At 59.3% G+C, this 17095-nt stretch overlaps 1 long non-coding RNA gene across 2 annotated transcripts; it reads left to right on the forward strand.

Moving 5' to 3' along the window:
* The first annotated feature begins 3098 nt into the window (after positions 1 to 3098).
* On the forward strand, positions 3099 to 8265 carry LOC125110701 (uncharacterized). 2 transcript variants are annotated; one of them, XR_007130693.1, is made up of 3 exons: positions 3099 to 3435; positions 5368 to 5572; positions 7916 to 8265. It is a non-coding gene; the product is annotated as an uncharacterized LOC125110701 (long non-coding RNA). The 2 variants fall into 2 exon arrangements; XR_007130694.1 differs by having other exon boundaries at positions 3100 to 3435; positions 5387 to 5572.
* The last annotated feature ends 8830 nt before the right edge of the window (positions 8266 to 17095 follow it).

Here is a 17095-nt window from a genome sequence, read left to right on the forward strand (position 1 = left end):
CGCGGCAGCTTCGCCGGGTCTGAGCTGGTGTCCGCCCCGGCCCCGCCCCGGCCCGCCCACTCCCCGCCTCCGACCGCCTCGGCCCCGCCCACGGCCCCGCCGCGGTGGACGGCACCTCTCGGCTGGTCCGCTTTTCGGACCTCGCCTCGAGCCCTCTGCTGTCTCCCACCTCCCGTACCTCTTCGCTCGCAAGATTCTTCCAGCTCGTCCCGCTCTTAGATCCCCAGGTAGCCAGCTCCCAGCCTCCGCTCGCTCCTCTTGCCCCTTTCCCTCCTGTCGCTCCCTCGCATGGGTCTCCTCTCAGAGCCCCTCTCCTGTCTGATCACATCCTCTTCCGCCCCCACTTAGAAAGTCCTCGAGCCAGGCCAGAGCCCCAAAGCAGAGACCAGCGCAGTGAAGGGGTGTGTGTGTGCGCGCGTTTGGGGCGGGGGGCGGGGTGCGGGGTGCGGTCAGTCCGGAGGGGGAGATAGAGGGGCAGGGACCCGGGACCCGACGCAAAGAGCCCAGGACTTGATCTTCCTCCAGGAAGAAGGAGGAAGTCTGGGAAATGTTTAGAGGTCGCTCCGAGTGGGACCGGCCCTGGGAGCAGGAGCAAATCTAGAAGGGAGACACGTGCACACAGACACGCGAGACAGGCGCACCCCTGCTGAGTCGGGGGTAGGGGCGCTGGGCCCCCAGCACCAGGCAGGAACGTCTGCGTTGGCATCCCCGCAGGCCGGGGAGGGTGCAGGCCACACGACCACAGAGTCCACAGTTCCGCGGTGAAGTGGACTTGCGAGCCGGGAGCGCAGTTCTCCGCAGAGCGGCCTCTGTGCTCAGGCGCCGGCTGCAGCCGCGACGCTCCTGCGCCCCCTGCTGTCCCATCCCGGCGGCGCAGCCCGGCCCGATTTGCCGTCCGCGGCGGGGGTGGGGTCGCGGGAGTCAGAGGCGGAAGGGGTCAGCTGGGCCAGCTCCCTGCCTGGACCAACCCGCTTCCTAACCTCCCTTTGCGATGAGGTCGGCTGGGGCGGTGGGACGTGTCTGGACTGGAGAGTGCTCTTGAGTCTCTGCTGGCCTTTGCCAGCTAGCTCCTTACTGCATGACCTTGGTCAGATCCCCACCTCGGGTTCCGGGCTTCAGTTTTCCCCTTTCCTTCACCAGAACGCCAGGAGAGTGGACCCCACAGCGGTGTGAAGGCGGTCGGAGTTCCCTGACAGCCCTCGCTGTGGTCTGACTCCAATCCTTGCCACTGCACTGCGGTCCCCTCTCCCTGCAGCTCCCCCTTACCCGCTACCCCCAAACCCCAGCCCTCTCGGAGGGTGACTCAGGGAGCCCCCAGCTTCCCAGCTTCCCAGCTCCCCACCGCACTGGGCTGATTCATCTGGGCCCTTTCTCCCTGGGGAACAACTTCCTCAAGGTTGAGTCATTGAACCCAGCCCTGGACACAGTCCAGGCACCTGGCACACGGGCTGGGCAGAGTCCTGGCTGTGCCACCAGCTCAGGGGGAGAGCCTCCATGCCAAGAACTGTCCCGCCTTTCTTTCTGAGGTCCCACTCAGGACCTGTGTCTCCCCTGCCTGCATACCTTCAGTGACCCCCAACCATCAGCGCAATAAAGCCCAAGCCCTCAGCCGGACCGGCAAACTCTCTGGAACTTCGCCCCAACTTATTTTCCCAGTTTTGACTTTCTCACTGCTGTTCCTTAAATGTATGCTTCTTGCTCTCCTCAGATGGATGATGGGCTCATTCTCACCTCCAGGCCTTTTCCCAGCCGCCCCAGCCCCGATGCCCTCCAGATGCTTTCAGCCTGCTTATCTTTCAGGAGCCAGAAGCCCGCCTCCTCCAGGAGGCCTTCCCTGGGTGCTTCGTCCTTTGGGTCCCCCTCCTGCTTCTTTCCTAGGAATCACGTCTGGGAGCCGGGGGTGGGGGGAAATGGGAACATCTCTGTCACCAAACGATCCAGGACAAATCAGTGTATTTTACTGCATCTCCAGACTGGGGGCAATTAGTCCTGCTTATCGATGCTGTAGAAAACAGCATGGGCTTTCCTTCTCTTTTTTGCTCTGGAGAGTCCAGGCAGGACACAGGGATGGGGGGCAGGGGGGTCTCTTACAGCCACGGGCCAGAGCTCTTTGTTCTTCGGGAGAGGACATCTCAGACCCCCTAGTCAAGAGCCAACCCTGGCCTGGCACAGCTCCCTTCTCTTGGGCTTTGGCATTTGCGGGGCACTTCCTCTGTGCCTCACAGTTCATCTGCTCAGCAACAGTACAAGGTAGGATCTATTCATTCGCCACATTTTACAGATAAGGAAAACTGAGGCCCAGAGACGAAGTAACTTGCCTACAGGCACACAGCTCGTAAGTAGAAGGGCCAGAATTCAAACCCAGGCCATCTGGCTCCAACCTGTGCTTTCAACTGATCCCCCGGCTCTTGAGGAAAGGCATGGGCGAAAGCCCCGTTTCCCACCTCTCCTTGTGTCCCCAAGGATGCAGTCAGGGTCACACAGCCTCGGTCCCTGAGCGCCCTGTCCATCTCTGCCATGAGGAAACCCACTTGGGGGTGGCTGGCCCAGCCCCCCCACCTCCGCCACGTCTTTTCATCTCCCCACACCAAGCTGCCCCGTGGCCCAGCTAACTCAGACTGGGTGTTTCAGGAAAAGGTGACTCAGCTGAGAGTCTGTCAACCTGGGTACCGGGCCACTCGACCTCGGGCCCTGTCCCTTGTTCCCAATACTGACGCCTCTGCGAGCCACTTCCTCACCCGGGACTAGTGGCAGATCTGCTTGCTCGTCATCCCTCTGCTTAAGAGCATGGCATCAGCAGACCCTCCAATAGGCCTCAAATCTGCTCCTGTCCCCTCCACCCGGTGGCCTGCTTCCGAGAGCCTGCGTGTGTCGCTGACGCGCACCTGTCCAGTGGCCTCTGACCATGGCCGGACTCCCAGAAGCCCAGGTCTGGACATGCAGGGTGACCTCAGGCAAGGCTCTGGCCTTGCGAAGCTTGGCCTGGTTCTCTCTGAGGACTCAGGCAGCTCAGGGGGAGAGAGGCGGGATCCAGGCCAGCCTGGCCAGGCAGAAGGCAGCTCTCCGGGGCAGGCAGGCCTGTCCGGGCATGTCAGGCCCACGGACTGTGAACAAGGGCCAGAGCCCAACATGGGGGCGGGGGGGGGAGCAGCTCCCAGGAGGCAAGCGTGTGACTTGAGGCAGAGCCCACAGACTAGAGAGGGCTCTACCGTCCGAGGGGCCCTGCCCGGGGACAATCCAAGAAGCATCCTGGAGGAAGCTGACATCTCCGCGGCTTCTGCGTGTAGCTGGAGCCTGTGCTCAGTGCTTCAGCCCCGCCAGAGACGGCGCAGTGCGAGGTCCTTAGGTAGCCCTGGGGTGGGCGGGTGTGTAAGGCCCGCACAGGGTCTGTGAGCGTGGCGTGGGCAAAAGCAGGCGAGAGATGAGTACACATTGGTAAGTTTATATCTTTGTAAGGAGGTGTGGTGTTCCTGGGGCAGAGCTAGCCTGGTGCGTGTGTACTGATGTGTGTGTATCTACAAGAATGTGTGTGTGTGTGTGTGTGTGCAGACAGGCATGGGTGCACAGGTATGTGTGCGCACAGGTATCCAAGCATGGCTCATAGATGCATTCATGGGCATGTGTCTGTGCAAATGCATGCGTCTGCTTGCCCTCAAATTCACCTCACGTCCCAGGTCAGCTCTGCGTCAGCTGGCGGTGGCCCTGGATGCAGGGGTGGCCCTTATTGCAGGCAGGGGCTGGGGACAAGGTTGAGGTGGGCTCTGAGTGGAGGGGACCTCCTCGCAGGGCCCCGGCTGCAGCTCTGAGTGGGAGAGAGCCCAGGCTGAGGGACTTCAGGCCCAGGGGATGGGGGTGCGGGGGGTGCGGGGGCTCAGACATCACCCTGTGATTTGGTGCACATTCGCCCCGTGCGCAGCAGCGGGCCAGCTCCATGACCCGAGAGAGGGAGGGGCACCTGGAAGCTTCCACTCAGAACTAGTCTAGGACCTGCCGGTCACCGCAGACCTAAGGTCCAGGGAACACGGGCCTCGGCACATCCTGGTATCTGCTCCTATCGTTTGCACACCCTAGAGCCTCTGCCACACGAGGCCGCCCAGGCCCCACACGATCATACACACACTCACTGTCTTTCCACAGATCCTCATCACACTCCCATCACACCTACACACACTCCCGTGCACAGACACACATCCCTGTATACACGCTCACACGGCTCCTACACACGGCACCCTGGTGGGCACCCCGGCCGTCTGCCCCCTTCGGGGACCACTGCACCTCCTTCCCCCCGGGCTCATACCTGCTGGGGTGCCCTTTTCTTCACTCAGGTCTGACCCTGCCTCGCCCACACCCCACTCATTCCCCACGGATAAGGTTGGAGTCTGGTCCTGGCTTTCATGGCCCTTAACTCATCCTCCACCGTCCTTTCTTCTGCCACGCCCACATCCTGCCTTCTGGCCACACCCCCTCACCCCTCACCCCTCCATCCAGCCCTTCCCGGCACTCCTGAACTTTTTTTTTTTTTTTTGGTCTTTTAAGGGCCGCACCCACAGCCTATGGAGGTTCCCAGGCTAGGGGTTGAATTAGAGCTAAAACTGCCAGCCTACACCAGAGCCACAGCAACACTAGATCCGAGCCTCATCTGCGACCTACACCACAGCTCACGGCAACGCAGGATCCTTAACCCACTGAGCAAGGCCAGGGATCAAACCTGTGTCCTCATGGATATGAGTCAGGTTCTTAACCTGCTGAGCCACGACGGCAACTCCCCTTCGGCACTTGTGCCAGGCACTGTCGGCTCCAGGGTACAGGACTCTTTTTCTGTTTTGCTCATTGCTGTGACCCCAGGACCTAGAACAAGGCTTGACCCATGGGAATTGCTCAAAAACACATCTATGGACTGTAGGACTCAGGACGTTTCTCCCAGCCTGGTCTGCCCCTCATGCAGGACTTGCGAAATGGTGTTTGTTTCCTGGGGCACCTCCCCCATCGGTGCCCATGCTCAGCCGCGAAGAAACCGGGTCTGATTCAGCTCTGCGTGTCCATGACCAGCACGGGCCGGGCACACAGAGCAGGAATGGAGGATGGATGGGGCGGGGGAGGCAGGGCCCAGGGCAAGGTGACCTGCTTAAGGAGGCAAGGGGATATCTGCCAGGGACAGCCACTGGGGCCAGTCACACCAAGCCCCGCTTTCCTGGAGAAGCAGCTTCCTGACCACCTTCGCCCACCTTTCTGAAGTCACCCTGACTGGCAGTCCAGCTTGCCCGCTCCTGGGAATGGGGAGCTCCTTTTCTTAGCAGCCAACCCCTTCCTGTGTGGGTGGCTCTGCGGGATGCTGACTCCTCCCACAGCCGCTGACTCCTCCCACAGCCGCTGACTCCTCCCACAGCACCTTCCTGTCAAATCCTGCTCATCCTGAGCCATGATTCCCATGGAAACCAGACCGGGAAGGAAGAGGAGCAAAAGGAGAGGCAGATCCCAGCTTTCTCAACGGCTCCACCAACCTTTCCAGCTTTGGACAGAGGTGGGAAAAAGAGCTCTTGGCTCTCAGCCTGTCCCAGGCTACCACAGGCAGGTGGGTTCAAGGTGCGCCCGCTTCCCCAGCCCCAACCATGATGCCCAGGAACCAGGGGCAGTGCAGGGAGAGTGCGGCGCTGAGTAACTCTTCGGCAGACCCCACCTCCTCACCGATCCGGCTCCTTCTCTCACCCCCCAGCCCCACCCAGCCCACTCCCATCTGCGGGGCCCGGAGGGTCCCACGAAGATGCTTCCTCCTGAGCCCTGTGGGGTGGGCCGAGGCCAACAGGTCTTCAGCCAAAGGTGGCTGCCCAAGTCCCACCCAGCCCCACCTGGACAGCTGCAGCCCACGAGCTGCCCAGCTTTCCCTCACCAGCCATTCCTGGGCTGGCCCTGCTCCAGAGGTGCCTCGGGCTGCCATCGGTCCCTGAGCCCACGCCGAGGCTGCTCAGAGCTGAGCCCGTGAGGATGCCAGGGCACAAGGAGTTCTAAGCAGCAGGGAGCCAAGGCCCTGTGCTCCAAAAACGCCCTGTGAGCTCAGTCACTGTCACAGAGGGAGCCCCAGTCCGTGGCTTGCGGATTCCAAGAACTCCCAGAGCTTTTGTGATCTAAGAAAATCAGACCCTCTATTATAACAGCCCATTATTAGAAGAGTCTGCGCTTTGCACAGTCTGTGAATGTGAGAGCCTGGAGTCCTGAGAAGGTAGGAACCCAGGATTCTAACACTCTATGACTCTAACCGCCTGAAATGCCAGGATTCCAGCGCCAGGGTTTGCATAGGCCCCCTGGGCCCGGTGGTCTGTGGACCGCGTCTCTGAATTCTCCGTGAGGAGGGGGCCCAGCGAGCCTCTGCACACACCAGGGGCCTTCCAGCCTGCACCTTCCCCTCACACCACTGTCCCTGCCTAGGCTCCCAGCACCCTCCTCTCTGCTAATTAAACCTGAGACTGTTCTAAAGGGGCAGGGAGCACAATGGCATCAGGGGCTACCTTCGAAGTGCCAGCCCCCGCTCCCACCCTGGGCAATTCTCTCATTTAATCCTCATGACATTATAAGCCCAAGTTTACAGTGGATAAAACTGAGGTCCCGGGACCTGAGGTCATTTGTTTAAATGACACAGCTAGAAATAGCAGAACCCCTCGCAACCCCAAGCCTCCCAGAAGCAGGTGGACTCCTCAGAAGAGCCCAGGGAGAGGGCAGGTGTCGCTCCGCAGCTCCAGGGTCACACTGGAGCAGCTCCCCGCCCCCTGCCGGGGCCCCCCAAGCTCTGGAAGGCCGAGACCACGGTCCCTCTTCTCACACCTCTCTAAGCTGGAGGCAGCCCAGAGTCGGCCACGTCACCTGTCCTGATTGATCGAAAGGCGCTCGATCTGCAAAGACTCCATGTAGGACCGGGAGTCGCGGCGTTTTGTTTCTAGGCACCCGTCGCTATGGAAGCCAGGTGCTGCCAGCCCATGGCCTAGCGACGAGGCCTGCATGCGTCGCATCGTGGGGCGGAGGGCAACTGTCAGGGGCTTCCGAGGCAGGCGGCAGGAGAGAGGGAGGGTGGACCACCCCGTTCTCCAGCGTGTTGGGCTGGACGCGGGGCTGGGATTGAAAGGGGAGGAGGGGAGGCAGAGGGAGCGGGACCAGCCAGGCCCCGAGAGACACAGACCCCGAGACAAGGGCAGAGAGAGACTTGCAGAGACAGACAAAGGGACAGAGATCGTGAAAGGCAGAGACACCATCTGAGAGATGGAGAGGTGGGAGGGTGGGAGGGCCGAGACTCAGACCACAGAGTCAGACAACAGGCAGGGAGGGACTGACTCCCAGACCGGCCCAGCTCCTGGGGGGCCGGGGCGTGCCAGAGAGCAGGAGGAAGCCGCCTGGCAATGACAGAGATGGATGGAAGTATGACAGGCGGAGATAAGCCCAAGGCAGGAGGCACTACAGAGCCAGAAAATAAAGGAAGAGAGAACTAGGGATAGAGGGGTGGCGGGTGGGGGGGGGGGGGCAGGCGGACGGTAGGCAGCGCAGACAGCGGCTGGGGCCAGACGGTGGCACTATGAGGACAAGGGTACCGAGATCACAGGGGTCCTGGGCTGGCCCCTCCGTCTGGGCCTGCCCACCCATGGCATGGGTGTTGCCAGCCTTGTACCACCATCCCAACACCCAGCCTGTCCCCTAGAGAGAGGGGGACAGAATCTAGACAGAGGCATCTGGGCACAGACCCCCAGCAAAGCGGCTGGTCAGAGAGGTTCCATGTCGCTTACCGCCCCCCCACCCCCGAGACACAGGTTTTTCCCAAGCTCCTACAGCGGGGCAGCGTCTGGAACACTGAGCAGCCTGGCCCTTGGGGCAGGGAAGTAGCAGGCCCTTGACGGGTGACATCGCATTTAATCCTCTCTGTAACCTGTTACAGATGAGAAGACAGAGGTGCCTGAAAGGGACTTGCCCTATAACACCACCGGCCAGCAGGTGCCAGAACCAGGACTTGAACCCAGGTCTCCTGGGGCCAGTGCACGTTGGAGGGCCTGGTGGAGGCCCCTCTGTTGGAGTGGAGGCAGCTGCTCCAGGACCTGAACAGGCGACCCAGACCTGTTCCCAGAAGGAAGGTGGGAGGGTCCTGCTCTGGCCACCACTCCTCCAACACAGCTGTCCCCCTCCACGTGTCAGAAGGATGACATGGCTTGGCTAGACCCTGTCACCTGTCAGATACTAATCTCTCTCTCAGGGATAATTGTTCCTGCAATTATTAAATTATTAACAGTGTCAGCGGCACCTGCCAGTCACTCTGGGAGCTCGTGTGCCCTCAGAGGCACCTCGTCCACCCCCACCACCCTCACCCTCTCCAGACTCCCGACGGAGGAACGGCACAGACTACGCACCCACCGAACACCCCGAGGCAGGAAGCACGTTGCGAGTGTTATCTCATTAAACCGTCCACAGAGGTCTCTGAAGGCTCCCCGCCTCCTGCAGCACCTGCACCCTCTGTGCCTGCCTGCCCCCCTCCTAGCAGCCCTCCCCCCAGGGTCAGCCTCTGGGGCAGGGTAGCTACACAGCAGTGGGTGCGTACAGGTGTCTAGAGCTGGCAGTTTGGGTGGGGGGACCTGCAGGGGCGGGGGGGGGGGCAGAGAGCAGAGGAAAGTTGTAGGGTCAGCAGGCTGAAGGTGAGAGGGAGGGGACGGGAGAGTGGGGGAGGGGCGGGTAGGGGACCACAGGCAGGGGACGCCAGCTTCACTGCACAGGCACACGGCCCTCAGGCTGAACCTGGGCTGCAGCCCGAAGATCGCCCCTTGGTGCCCCAGTCCCCTGGGCCCAAGTTCCAGGAAGGCAGTGTGGCAGAGATGATCAATGGACAGCCTCCCAGCCTCCCCTTCCTCCTGCCTAGAGGCTGCCTCCTCCACGCAGCCTCCCCGGCTGATCAGTGTCACTGTCACGGTGAGAGTCTGGGGCAGCCTGTGGACAATAAACAGTGACTCCTTATCTCTTCCTCAGCCCAGTCCTCTCCCTGCCCCTCAGGAACCCGGGCCAGGTTGACCGGCCGTGCAAGGCCCAGCGTGGAGGCTGCTGTTCGTTCACACATGTGTACATGTTCTCGTGTGTATGTGTGTGTGTGTGCGTGTGTGTGTGTGTGCGTGCATGCATAAGGAAGTCAGTAGACCTGAGGATTTGCACAAAAGTGAGCCATACAACCTGGGTTCAAATCCCAGCTCCTCTATTTTCTGGGTATGTGACCCCGTGCACGTTCCCTAGCCTCTCTGAGCCTCAGTTTCCTTATCTGTACAGCGGGATTACCAACAGCATCCAACTAACAGAATGAATGAGATTGCGTATGCAGAGCTCTGGCGCAGGGCTTGGTGTACAGAGTTTTTTGATACATGAAAGGTTTTAGTATTGTGAGTGCATGCGTGTGCATGTGTGTGTGTGCATGTGTGTGCATGCGTAGGTTCCCTTGGAAGCTCTGGAGGGGTTTCTGGTGCTCTGGCAAGGGGGTGTGAGCTGCTCCACAAACTCTGGCTCCCCCAGGCTGCAGCCACACTCTCAGTTCAGAAAAGGGGGACCTGCCCGAATCCCACCTGTGCTGGGTGAAGCTGTGTGGGAGAGATGGATGGCTTGGCGGCCACCAGGCAGGACTGGTGATTAGGAGGCTAACAGCCCAGCATCCGGGAAAGAATGGGAGAGAGGCTGAGCCATGGGGCCATCCATCAAAGCTGGCAGGCCCAGCAACACTGCACAGCGGGCTGGAGAGAAGCAGAGGACCGCGTGGAGGTGGGGAGGGGAGGCGAGCTGGAGGCCAGGCAGCCAGGCCCAGCCTAGGGCCAACCTGCTTTCATCCCTCTCACTTTGGGACCACGATGTCTTCATCAGAACCATGGGCCTAAATGCCTCCCTCTGTTCAGGTAAGTTCCCGCCTCAGCAAGCTCAATCAGGCGCCAGGGCCAGGAAGACAGAGGGGTCCTTACCGCCTATACCCGTTCCCAACTCAGCCAAAGATCTCTGAGGGTGCAGAGCAGGGGGTATTGCACTGGGTCGGGGCTGGGAGCCCAGAGACCCAAGTTTGGTTTTGGCCAGGGATCAGATCCAGCAAGTGATCCTTAACCTACTGTGCCAGGCTGGGGATCGAACCTGCATCCTGGCACTGCAGAGATACCACCGATCCCACAGCAGCACAGCGGGAACTCCCCCAAAGACCCAAGTTAGAAGCCATTTCTGACCTGAATCCTTCCCTGAATACCCTCCCCCATGTCCCCTCCCCCACACAACCAATCCATCCCAGGCTGGAAAGGCCATAGGCACAGCCCTTTCTTATGCAAATTTCATTCCAACGGAGGGCAAAGTCACCCAAGGTCCCTCCCTACCCTCTGGAGGCCGCGGTTACCTGGACAAATTCTGGCCAGTGAGTCTGGGGCGCGAGGCCTTAGCTGGAGTCTAATGGGACCCCAGCAGAGTCCACAGTCTCAGGCTGTCTCTGAAGACCTCCTTGGGTTTAATCAAGTCACTTTCCTTTGCTGAGTCTCAGTTTTCCCATCCCTAAAATTAAACAAGCAGCAACGACGCAATTCTTTGGGAGCTCCCCTTCCTGTGGGACAAACTGCAGGCTTCTCACTGGGTCTAGCCCCTCCCTGCCCTTCCCAGCTCTGCTCCTCCTGGTTCCCCACCGTGGAGCCCCCACGCAGGCTGTTCTGGACTTTTGGCAAATCCCTCGCCCATCTTCGCATTCCGCCTCTGGACTCATGCCTCGTGGGTCCAGTTCACCTCTGGACCCCTGCCTCTCTTCTGGAGAAATCTCCTCCTCGCTCAACGGAGCCAAAGGCATCACCTGCTCTGCAAAGCCATTTGCACAGCTCCTCTGCAACCTGGACCAGGAGGTGTCTATATCCCCATCTCATTCTGAGATCCTACGTGAGGGCCAGGCTGGGCTGGGGAGGGTGGGCTGCTCGGGGTCTGCCCCAGAGGTAGGGCTTAGAGACACTGGATGGAGGGAGGGCGGAAGGAAAGAAAAGAAAGAGGAGAAGAAAGGAAAGAGGGAGAGAAACAACGGTCCCCAAGGTCCCCTCGGAGCTAACAATCAGAATGAACCCCAGCCCGCCACGGACGGAGCCCCACGCCCGGTCCTGCCCATCCCCCACTCCCCTTTGGCCCCTGTCACACACACCAGCACAAAAGCCCAGAGCCGAAGGGGTCTCTGGCCTCTGCCGCCGCCACACTCTGACTGGAAGCTAAGAACGTGCCCGGTCGTCATAGCGATGCTGCCACGCTGTCATCACTAATTCATCGCCTGAGCCCTGGGAGGTCAGCGAGGTGTGAGAAGAACTGGACAGAACTGGTCAGAGAGGCTGCTGGGGGCAGGGGTTTTGGGGCTGTGGCCCTGGGGGAGGGTCAGGGGTTAAACCACCACCCCAGGTCCAGCTGTGGCCTTCCCTCAGGCTTCTGATGCCCTGGTAGGAAGCAGGAGCCCAGACTCGCCCCCACTGCGGCCTGTGCACCCACTGTGTGTCCATCTCAGCCCCGCCGGGGGGGGGGGAGGGCAGGGTCAGCGAAGGCCAGGACAGGAAGCCCAAGCCCACTAACGGGGGTCGCGGCTGTCCATGGTTCTGATCCCTCCCACGCCTTCCCTGCGAGTCGGGCTTGTTTCCATGGGAGGGTTCCTGTTCCTCAGCCTGGGCAGAGAAAGGCCAGACTCCACCTGCGATGCCCCCTGTGCTCCTCTCACCTGGTTCCTTTACTCGCAAAACCTCGAAACACGGAACCCAATGGAGCCGGGGAATGGAAATGAGACTAAAATATATTCACTCAACTAGCAGTTACTGAACAGCGACTCTGAGTGGCCCTGTGGATGGAGCTTGGGTGGCAATAGCAAGCCAAGCAGACCTAACTCCCGCCCTTTTGGAGATCTGGGTCCTGTAAAGTCGGGGCCGTGGTCTGCTTTAGGTGTCAGATGAACCCACCTGCTCCTTACAACATATATGAGGGTGGATATTATTAGGTCCAGTTTACAGTAAAGGAGACTGGCGCTTAGGGCGATAAAGGAACTGCCTAAGGCCTCACAGCTGGCACCAGTCTGATCCCAAGTCTTGGTCTTGTTCCCTTCCTGGGCAGAGAGACCACAGACACAGTCCCTGCCCTCAAAGAGTTCATAGTCTAGTTTATCTGTCCAGGTCCCCAGGAATCGTCACTAGGAGATGTGCCTTGAATCTGATCTGAACCCCTCCTGCAGCAGCTCTGTCTCAGCCCCTCTCTGCTGGGACCTCAGCGGCCGAGGATCAGCTTTCATCTGGGTGCCTGCTGACACCTGGGGTGTTCCCAGGCCTCTCTCCACCCCCACCTTGCACGGAGGCCTCCCGCCACAGGAGGGAGTGAGGTATGTGCTCTAAAAATACCTTAATCCCTCCCTGCTCGCGCTCTAATTAAGCTGAGTGAGTCACTACTTTAAGTAATTTATTGCTAGTTACATAATTGCTTTAATATTTGGTTCCCAAACCGGGGAACAAAAGAGCCCCTCTTCCTTTGGGGGAACTGCTGGTCCCCAGAGGGGTTTATGGCCCCTGGCTGGGGACATAAGAAGCAGAGCCATGTTGAGCCAGAGCCCCAGCTCCGTCTGGACCAACACGTGGCCATTTCCACCTGGACCCCGGGGCACACCTGACCTGAGGCCAGTGGGTCTGGGGGACAGCAACGGTCTTCCTCTGTTGCCACTTTGGCAATTTCTGAGGCCAGCACTCCCAGCAGACCCAGCCCTCGGACCCTGAGCCTACTCTCCGGAGCCTCCAGCCTGAGCCTCCCTTTCCTTCCCTGGCCTCATTGCCTCTGCCAGTCCACAGCAGTCAAAGCTCAGAGAGGGCAAGCCGTTCCTTGGTGTCACCCAGCATGTCAGAGGCAGCGCCCCCTATGTTCCTCAGCTCGAGGAAAACCCAGCACCTGTCACAGCCCTGTAAGAAGTCACCCACCCCCACAATGCAGAGGGCACAGGTGAAACTTGAGGGGATGATAAAAAAAATATTCTTTTCTCGATTGAAATGGTGGCTAGATGACTGTATAGATTTATCAGAATTCACCAAATCATACACCTTGAATTGGTGATTTTATTGTACGTAAATTATACCTCAATAAAATGGGTGTAAAAAATAAAAATAAAATTTGGGTGTTCCCTTGCAGCACCATGGGTTAAAGATCTGATGTTTTGCAGAGGCTCAGGTCACCGCTGTGGCGCAGGTTCCATCCCCGGCCCAGTAACTTCCACATGCCACAGGCACGGCCAAAAAAAATAAATAAATAAAATTTGTAGGTAAAAATAAAAATGCAAAAAGTCACCCTCCCCCACCTGCCCACTTTCTGGACCCTCAGGGCACAAGAGTCGGGCAGAATGAGCAGCCCTGCAGAAACTGAGGCGGGAGGCGCCAAGAACCAGCTAGAGAGAGCACATAGTAGGTGCTCACACCTCGGATGTCGGTTTCCCTCAGCTCCAATTAGCAAGGGATCACTGGACACCTCCTGGGTGCACTGGCCTCGACCTCAGTAGTGCTCCCCCTGCTCTCACGCCCCCGCAGCGCAGCCGCAGCCGCAGCCCCGGGATGAAGCCGAACTGCGGCGCCACGCGCACCCCAGGCTTTGTCGCAGTTAATTCTCCCCGCAGCCCAGTGAGGCGGGCTCTGTTCTTCTTGCTCCCTTTCACAGAGGAGGGGACAAAGGTGGCAGAGCTCACACAGGCCCCGCAGCCAAGGAGTCGGGGAGCCGAGAGCGGAACGTGGAGGCGGCCCCCAAGGCTTGGGCTCATGATCGCGGGCATCTTCCACCTCCCTTCCCCACACCAAGTGGCACAGGTTAGGAAGCCGCGCAAGGAGGGCGTGCCTCTGACCCCAGGCCTTCAATCACGAGGTTCTCCCTAGGCAAATAGGGGCAGAACACATGCACGCGCGCACGCACGGGCACACACACTCACGCACACGCACGCACAGGAGGGCCAGTGATCCCGGAGAGGTGGCGCGAGGCCGAGCTGGCCTGGGGAAGGAGGCAACAGACCCGGCAGAAACCCAGAGGAAATCAGACCGGGTCTGAAAACCTGAGGCAGAGGGCATCCAGCGAAATGCCGGCTCAGGCCCCGAGGAGCCAGCGCCCTCACTGCTAGTCCTGACCCATTCCCCTCACAATCTGTCTCTGCCTTGTTTCTGGCCCCCAGTGCCCACTCAGAACCACCTCACTGGGCACAGGCAAAAAGCCCGCAGCCCCCAACCCGTGAAGAAAACCATGGAGGATGCCATATGGCCTCTGAGCTTGGGGAGTGTGGAAGGGCTGCCAAGACCTGAAGAATGACAGCAGTTAGCCAGGGAGGGGAGGGGGCATCGGGGAAGGGCGTTCCAGGCAAAAGGAACAGCATGTGCAGGAGCTCAGAGGAGAGGTGGAGAAGCGAAGACAGCTGGATCTGCCTACCTGAGGGTATTCTGTGTTGAGTGTGGGTGTTTCTCGGTGGGTGCCATCCAGCCCGTGCTGAATCTGACGAGTCGTACATCTGCATTAGAGCCCTGGGTCATTCGCAAGGGCGCCGCGGGTCACTCTGTTTCTTTGGTGTTTAGGTCAATTTTTTTTTTACTAGGGACACATCTGCAGCATATGGAGGTTCCCAGGAGAGGGTTCGAATTGGAGTTACAGCTGCCGGCCTACACCACAGCCACAGCCTCTCCGGATCCGAGCCACGTCTGCGACCTATACCACAGCTCATGGCCATGCCGGGTCCCTGACCCACTGAGCGAGGCCAGGGCTCGAACCTGCATCCTCATGGATCCTAGTCGGATTCGTTTCTGCTGTGCCACGACGGGAACTCTCTCCTAGGCCAGTTTTTAAATTCATCCTGTGTCTGTTTCTTGGTGTCTGTCGATGTCCGCTGACCCCTCCACGTCTGTGGGTCTCCCCATGTCTGTGGGCTGCGGTCTGCTTCTTGGTGTGTTGGCTTCTGGGTCTGTTTTTCTCTTTTTGTGGGTTTGTCTCCCCGTTTGTGGAGCTGTGTGTTTGTGGCCGGGCATTTCGTCCTGGAGCAGAGGCCTCAGGCCGGGGCGGGCGCGAGAGCACCTGATGATGGTCAAGCACTTAGTGGGGCGGGGGTTGCCCTGCAGATACTAATTACCGCTGATCATGAGTCAGCGGCCTGAGGCCCAGCAGAGGCTGGAAGTGAGTCCCCGCTGGCACAGGGCACTCGGATGAGCTGGCGGGGCCGAGGCCCCAGCCACCCCCAGCTCACTGATTCATCTCCCAGGAAGGCCCAAGGCCCAGGCTCTAAACGGCCAGGAGGACGGAGCTCGAACTCCAAGAGGAGGACTTCTGTTGGACTTGGCAGTGGACAGGCCATACTTGTCCTTAAGAGAGGAAGCAGCAGTGACACAGCTTTGCTCTTGGGGACCACGGTCTGAGGGGGTGGCTTGTGGGTGCCATAGATGGGTGCTCGGGGGCGGGAGGGGGAGTAGACTCCCGAGGCAGAATGAGGCAGGGACGAATGCCCTTGGAGAGGGACCTAGAGTCGTCACACATCCCTGCAGAGGTGGGCAGACACCGGAATTCAGGCCACAGCTCGGGCAGGTGGGCTGAGGGCTGGGGACGTCCACGCAACTCGCACGTCTTCAGCCGCCCCTGAAGCAACCTTCTGGCCTCTCATTTGGGTCTCCACGGCAACCTCCTCGCTGACCCCTCTAACTCACCCTCCGCTGGAGCTCCCTAAACCCCAATGTGACCATGGCCTGAGCAACATTCTTCAGCAGCCCCCAGGCTGCCCAGCCAGGGAGCAGGGCGGTCACAGCAGGAAGTAGCTCCAGCCCAGCAGCAGGTGACAAGGTGCACCACCAGGCCTCAGTGGACGTGACAAAGTGGGTGTTCAGAGGCCGGGCCTGGCTTCTGGCTCCAGCTCTGAGGCCTATCGGCTGTGTGACCTAGAGCAAGTGGGCACCCTCTCTGGACTTCAGTTTCCCATCCTCTCTTTGTCCCTCCAAACCTCCACCCTTTCCGGCCGTGCTCTGTGCCCCAGCTTTGCCAGCTTCCCTGGCCCCCAGCTTCCAATCCGGTTCTGCCAGTGAGGACAGGAGAGCAGAGTGAGAAGTCAGGTGGCTCAGGACACCTGTACCCTCACCTACCCCACCTCCCCCCCGACAGCCTCTGTAGGGCAGCCCTCATCCAGGAGCCTGGCTTGGATCTGAAGCCCTCTCCTTGCCCCTTGGGCCTCCTGGATGCCAGTCCTAATTACCTCCACATGCCCTGCTGCTTCCTTTAATCCTGCCCCACCTCCGTAATTGATTCACCAAACTGCCTTCAATTAAACCACTTGTGTCATCTGTTTCCCCACTGCAAAAAAACCGGCTAGCTCCTTGAAGGGCAGTGAAATGATTAAAGGAAGGGACTTTAAACACACCCTGGGCCCCCAGGTTCTGCATCCATGGGGTCAACCAACCACGGATTGGACATACTTACAAAAAAAAAAAATTTTCCAGAAAGTTCCAAAAAGCAAAACTTGAACTTGCCCCTTGCAGGCAACCATGTACATAGCATTCGTATTGTATTTAAACTACTTACATGGCATTTACATTACCTTAGGTATCATAAATAATCTAGAGATGATTTAATGCCTACAGGAGGAGGTACACAGGTTATACGCAAATATTGTGCCATTTTCTATAAGAGACTTGAGCATTATCCTAGGAGTCTGGTATCCACAGAGGGTCCTGGAATCGCTCTCCCACCAGGATACTGAAGGACAACGGTATTCGGGGCTCTCTGGAAACGTTAGTTCTGTCCGTCTAGCCCCCAAACCCCACCCCCCTTAAAGTTTTAAGATCGCTCTGGCTTTGCTTTGTTTCATGTGCTTTTTAGGGCAGCACATGTGGCCTATGGAAGTTCCCAGGCTAGGGGTCGAATCCGAGCTACTGCTGCCAGCCAACACCACAGCCACAGCAACGCGGGATCCGAGCCTCGTCTCCAGCCTACCACAGCTCATGGCAAGGCTGGATCCTTTAACCCACTGAGCAAGGCCAGGGATTGAACCTGCGTCCTCAGGGTTTGTAACCACTGAGCCACAACGGGAACTCCAAGACAGCTCTGGTTTTGGAAGGATGCGATACTG

Source organism: Phacochoerus africanus, chromosome 11 (assembly GCF_016906955.1).
Source record: "Phacochoerus africanus isolate WHEZ1 chromosome 11, ROS_Pafr_v1, whole genome shotgun sequence".
NCBI lineage: Eukaryota > Metazoa > Chordata > Mammalia > Artiodactyla > Suidae > Phacochoerus > Phacochoerus africanus.